The sequence below is a fragment of the Antechinus flavipes genome, chromosome X (genome assembly GCF_016432865.1).
Source record: "Antechinus flavipes isolate AdamAnt ecotype Samford, QLD, Australia chromosome X, AdamAnt_v2, whole genome shotgun sequence".
Lineage (NCBI taxonomy): Eukaryota > Metazoa > Chordata > Mammalia > Dasyuromorphia > Dasyuridae > Antechinus > Antechinus flavipes.
Genome location: NC_067404.1, coordinates 54,786,892 through 54,792,891, shown reverse-complemented (window position 1 = coordinate 54,792,891; position 6,000 = coordinate 54,786,892).

The following is a 6,000-nucleotide window of genomic DNA, read 5'->3' as shown; positions in this document are numbered from 1 at the left end:
GCTAGGTCTGCCTAGCTCATGTTCCATTCCCCTTGGCTTCCATTTCCTCCCTCAGTTGGGTTACCCCACCCAGTTGGATCTTCTAGTCCAATGGCTCAGGATTATTTTTCCTTTCTACCCTCCCAAGTGCTTAAGTTTCCCCTTTGCACCTTTGGGTCCGTGGGTTTTCGGGAAGAAACAAGGTCTACAGACACATGGTCTGGCTCAGCTTACAGTAGGAGGGACAAAAGGGGACAGTGAACCAAGCTATCTGTCCTGGGTCATCACAAACCTGGGCAGCCCTTCATGGAAGAGCTCTGTAGGCAGTGACTGGGATACCCTTTATTGCAGCCTGTTCTGTTATCAGAGAAGAGAAACATATTAAGTCTTTTGTAAAGGCAGCAAGCCTTTGGCCTTTAAAACAAATCCATTTTATCAGGAAGTCTTGGGATCAGCCACAAGGGAGGATGATAATTCAAGGAAGGAGGGTGGTCAAGCTCAATCAATGCCCATGCCATTCTTTAATCAGCTCTGTGGTCCAGGACCAAGAGAAAAAGAATTAATTGGTTTTAAAAAGAACGATTCATTTTGGCCCGTTAGGAAAAAATACATATCATTTGATACCCCAACCTTTCTCCCTCCCATTTCCTTGTTGATTAAGGCCCAAGAACCAATAGTGTAAGTGAAGAATAATCTTGGCCCAAGAACACCACAAAAGGGGGTTGGGTCTTGATGCAAAGGACTGGAAAGGGACTGAAAACTTGGTAAATGGTACCTGTGGGAGGGAGCAGGGGCTAGAGGGCCAGGCCTGGAGGCAAGAAGAACCGAGTTCAGTTGTGACCAGATATTTTACTAGCTGTGTGTCCCTGGGCAAGTCACTTCACCCAGCTTGCCTCCGTTTCCTCATCTGTAAAATAAGCTGGAGAAGGAAACAGCAGATCTCTACAGTATCTTTGCCAAGAATGCTCCAAATGGGATCAGGCGTTGGATATGACTACCTAACAAGAGTGGTCAGCTTTCTCTGGTCAGTTCTTCCTAGATACAGTCACATACATATATAGCCTTCCCTCGGTGGTACCTCTCACTCACACCCCGCTACTGGACCGAGAATGCATTTATCCCCAACTCTCACTACTGAAATATTCCATTTTAGCCCTTCTGCTAGCACAGGCCGATCCATTTGGCCAAGATTAAATCCAGCCCTTTCATTTAATAAAGGAAGAAGTGAACCCAGAGAAAGGAAGAACTTTGCCAAGGTGCCCATTGGACCGTGTCCTGGTCCCCCTACTTCCCCATTTGGTTTTTTTGAACTCCCACTGGCAGCCACAGCAAATGAGTGAAATAACTCACTATGTGACAGGCAGTGTTCTTGTGGCAAGTATTAGGTGGGCACTGCTGTTCATAATTTGGCTGAGTCAATGAAGGGTGAAAACTGTCAGCCTTAAGTGACATAACGGGAGACTGCCCGGTCCCTTGTCTACTGATGAAATCACAAAGTAGACTGAAGAGTTGCCACAAAACCCTGCTTCAATCTATCACCAAGCATTTCTAGAGCCCCTTCAAGGTGCCCCGCCCTGAAGATGCAAACAAAGAATCAAACATTTTCAGTATGGAGTAGAACTCTACTGGAGTTCAAACAGAACCCACTTACTTGCAGGTGGTACCATGGCATAGAGTGGAAAGTCCCCCCAACTCTGCTATATACCTGTGGCACCTTTGATAATACATCTCAATTCTCTGGGCCTCAGCTTCTTCTGGGAAATGAGTTTAGACCAGATGACACACCCCAAAGATATTTGAGGATCCAGTGATCACCAGGACAGGGATTTGCTACAAGTTAAATGCTGAAGAGGCCCTTTGTGGTTCAGTTGGGTCTGACTGTCTGTTACAAAGGCCCTCCTATCCACTATCTCCCCAAAGTCTGTCCAAGCTCATGTTCATTGCTCCCGTGACACTCTCCACCTCAGGCTCTGCTGTCCCTTTCTGTTGCCTTCAATCTTTCCCAATATCAGTCTTTTCCCATGAGCCCCGTCTTCTCTATATAAGGGCAGATGGCCATGCATAGCAATCGAGAGCACAAGCACACTAGCAATCTCCTCCTAACCCTAACCCTTTTAGGATTAGGAGTCAGAGTGTCTGGCTATATGCAGTATACAAAAGCCCTACATTTCCACTCCACTGGAAAGCTCAACTATCCCATGCTTCTCAGCATATAGCCCAAATTAAAATTGGACCAACAAAAGTAGCTTTCGGGACTTAATAGTTCAGCTCATTTGGTGAGATTTTCTTAAGTCACAAAGAACATCTTTCCACAATCAATGATGTGTATTTGGGGCTCAGGTATATTCTACAAAGGTTGATGTATTCAAAATGGAGCTAGACACTCCCAGGACCGCTTTTGTTCTCATACAGGAGTTTGACCATAAAGTGCCACCCCTTGCGACTGATGCAATTAAAAGCCCCCAGGAGACCAAATCTCTCATCATTCTCAAGCTATATGGCTGGTGCTGTTGTAACTGCTGAGGGTACAAAGAAAGGCAGGTACATGTAGGGTGTTTGCCCTCAGAGAACTCACTTTTTAACAGGGGAGAAAATGGGCAAGACACTAGGTGCATAAAAAATATACCCAGCCCCAATGGAAGGTCATCTCAAAGGAAAGACCCTGGGAGTGGGAGAAGGGGGAAGGAAGCTGGGAAAGTAGATGGGATTTGACCTGAATCTTGAAGGAAGGAGAAGATGGAGATGAAGAACATCCCAATGGCAAACCACTTGAGAAGATGCTCGGATGAAGTTTCTCATGCAAGGAACAACAGGAGGCTAGTGTTGCCAGATCACAGAGGATGTGGAAAGGATGAAACATAACACTGGAGAAGTAGTGAGGGCCCAGACCGTGAAGGGCTTTAGAAGCTAGGGGATGATATATTTGGTCCTGGAGGTAACAGGGAGCCGCTAGAGTTGAGGGTGTGCAAGCATCTGTGTGTGTGTGCACATATGTGCATGTGTATGTATGCTATTCAGACTAAAGACTTAGGAAATAAGACCAAGAAACCAAATTGCTTGTGGGTCAATGCTAGAAACCCAACTTAGGGAGAGGCTGGTGTTTGGGGCCCATGGATTGGGCCCAGAAGATCCCTCCTGGAGAATGTGTGTGTTTGTGTGTTACAGCAGAGATAGGAAGAAGCATCAGGATGAATCCAAGATAGACAGAACCTACCCACCCCCACTCTTGGCTTATGTAGTTTGCCTGGCTTGTTTTTCCTCTGAGTTGGGCTTTTTCCATCTTTCACTAAACAAGATGGTCCCTGCTCATCGATGACTCAGTGCCTTTCTGCTCAGTCCCAATTATTGCTGCTTAGCTAGGTAGGTACTAATAAGCAGTGCTGCAGATGAAAAAAAAAGGTCTTTTGTGGACAGCTTCGCTTTTATAGATTACAGGTCACTGGTGGAGGTGGAATGCATTGACTTCCTCCCAGCTCCTAAATGAGGGATTGTGATGGGAATTTTATATAGAGGAGCTCAAGTCATGAGGTTTGATGAACTTAAAATTCAGCTCAAATTATTATGGAAATGTTCCTGTGTATAAAGAAGCACAAGGAAACTGAAAATGGCAAAGAGAATGGCTTTATTCTCGGTCAGAGAAATGGAGTTCCAATTTATGGATGCAAAGAGCTGAATGGGTTGTTAAAATATAGACCAGGATGTTAAAATATAGACCAGGAATGGGAGAGCCATTAGAAAGGGGCATGTCAGAGCTGAGAAGAATATTAAAACATGGACTGCCAGAGCTGGGAGGGACTGAGAACATTAAATGGCAGCACTGAGAGAGCCCTGAGAACAGACAATGTTGGAGCAGGGTGAGACATTGAAATAATTTCAGAGATAGAAGAGATCTTAGTATATAAAATGGCAGAGCTAGGAGGGTTCTTAGAACACAGAAAGTCAAGAGTTGGGAGCAATCTAAGAACAGGCTGATAATTCAACTCCTCCCTCATATACACTCAACATGGGACATAAGCATATATACTGTGCCTAGAATGTGCCAGGTGATTTACAAACCTTATCTCATTTGAGCCTCACAGCAACCCTTGAAGGTAGATGTTTTTTTTAATTATTTATATTTTCCAGTTGAGGATACCGAGGCAAATAGAAATTAAATAGCTTGCCTAAGGTCATATTGACATTATTTTTGTTCATCCTTTCTTTTTCAAAGAGGACCAATGACATTCTGGGGGTACATCTTGACTCTGGGGGAATTGGATTTAAGTGAGGCAGGATTGTACAGAGTCATCAGCCTCACTCTCTCTTCCAGAGTCATCCAAGTCCATTGGCAAGACAAAAGTCAGCACAGCTGGCAATGGCATGGGATGAAGTGGATGACCTTGGCGTCTCTGGTGTCTGCTGAGCTCTGAGTGTTCCACATGCTTTAGCTGACTTGATGGCTGTTGGAACAAATTGTTCTCATCTACCCATTCCTTAGGGGGGTTCTTGGGACCATATGTTGGGTGAATTGGGTGGATACCAAAGGTGGATGTCTGAAAAGCAGCTCTGGCAAGCTCTCACACCACGAGTGCTAGTTTTCCATGAATACCCCATACAAACAACTACATACCCACATACTATTTACAGGACAAATTGGAGATGATCAACAGAGAGAGGGTGTACCACTAAGGGGAAAACAAGAAAGACTTCTTGCAGAAGGTGGGGTTTGACTTGAGGGAAGTCAGGAAGTGGCATTGAGAAGGGAGGGAATCACAACGATGAAAGACAGTAGTGAAAAGCTTCAGAGCCCAGAAACAGGACGTCTTGTTTGAGGAACAGCAAGAAGGCCCCAGTGTCACTGGATCAAAGAGCACATGCTGAAGAATAAGGTATAAGGAGATAGGAAAGGGAGAAGCTAGGTGGCACAGTGAATAGAGTAATAGGATCTGAGTTCAAATCCAGCCTCACTTACTACTTATATGACCTTCATTCAACCCCAATTGCCTCCAAAAAATTAGGAAAGATCCCCTCTCCAAGGGGGATCGGTTCTGAAGATCACTGGATGCCAAATGGGATTTTGTATTAGAACTTGGAGGTAATTACTTGTAAGGGGAGGAGAATGACATGATAAGATCTTCACTTAGGGAAAATCATTTGGTGAGTAAATAGATCAAAGTGGAGAAGGATTTGCAGCAGATAGACCAACCAGTAGTCTAATTCTTTTTTTAATTAAAAAATGTAATTCAAAGAGAGTTCTCAACATTCACCTTTGCAAAACGTTGTGTTCCATATTTTTTCTCTCCCTCTTCCCTTCCCCCCTCATACACAGCAAGCAATCCAATATAAGTTAAACATGTGAAATTCTTTTAAACATATTTCCATATTCATCATGCTGTATAAGAATAATCTGATAAAAAGGGTTTGAAAAAAAACATGAAGAAAAAACCAAGCAAACAACAAAAAGGTGAAAATCCTATGCTTTGATCCACATTCAGTCTCCATAGCTCTCTCTCTGGATGCAGATGGCTCTTTGCATCACGAGCCTGTTGGAATTGCTTTGAGTCACCCCTTTGTTGAAAAGAGCCAAGTCCATCACAGTTGATCAGCACATAATCTTGTTCCAACCGGATATGTCAATAGCCTAGGACTGAGCTCATATGGTTCCATATGTTAGAAGGAGGAAATTAAAGGATGAGAAGAGAGAAGGGGGCATATTGAAGAGATGCTGAGAAGATGTGATTGATAGGCCTTTCTTGGCAACAGATTGGATATGAGAGTTAAGAGACAGTGAGGAGCCCAGGATGATACACAGAATGAGAACCCAGAGGACTGGGAGGTGGGTGACGCCCTTGACGATAGTATACAAGTTTGAAGAGAGGGAGGGTTTTGGGAGGAAAGATACTGAATTCACTTTTGGACATGTCATATTTAAGATGTCTATAGGATATCAAATTTGGAATGCTTAATAGGCAGTTGGAGATGAGAAAAGAAGTAAGCAGAGAGGTTGGGCAGGATAGAGAGATCTGAGAATCATCAGCATGG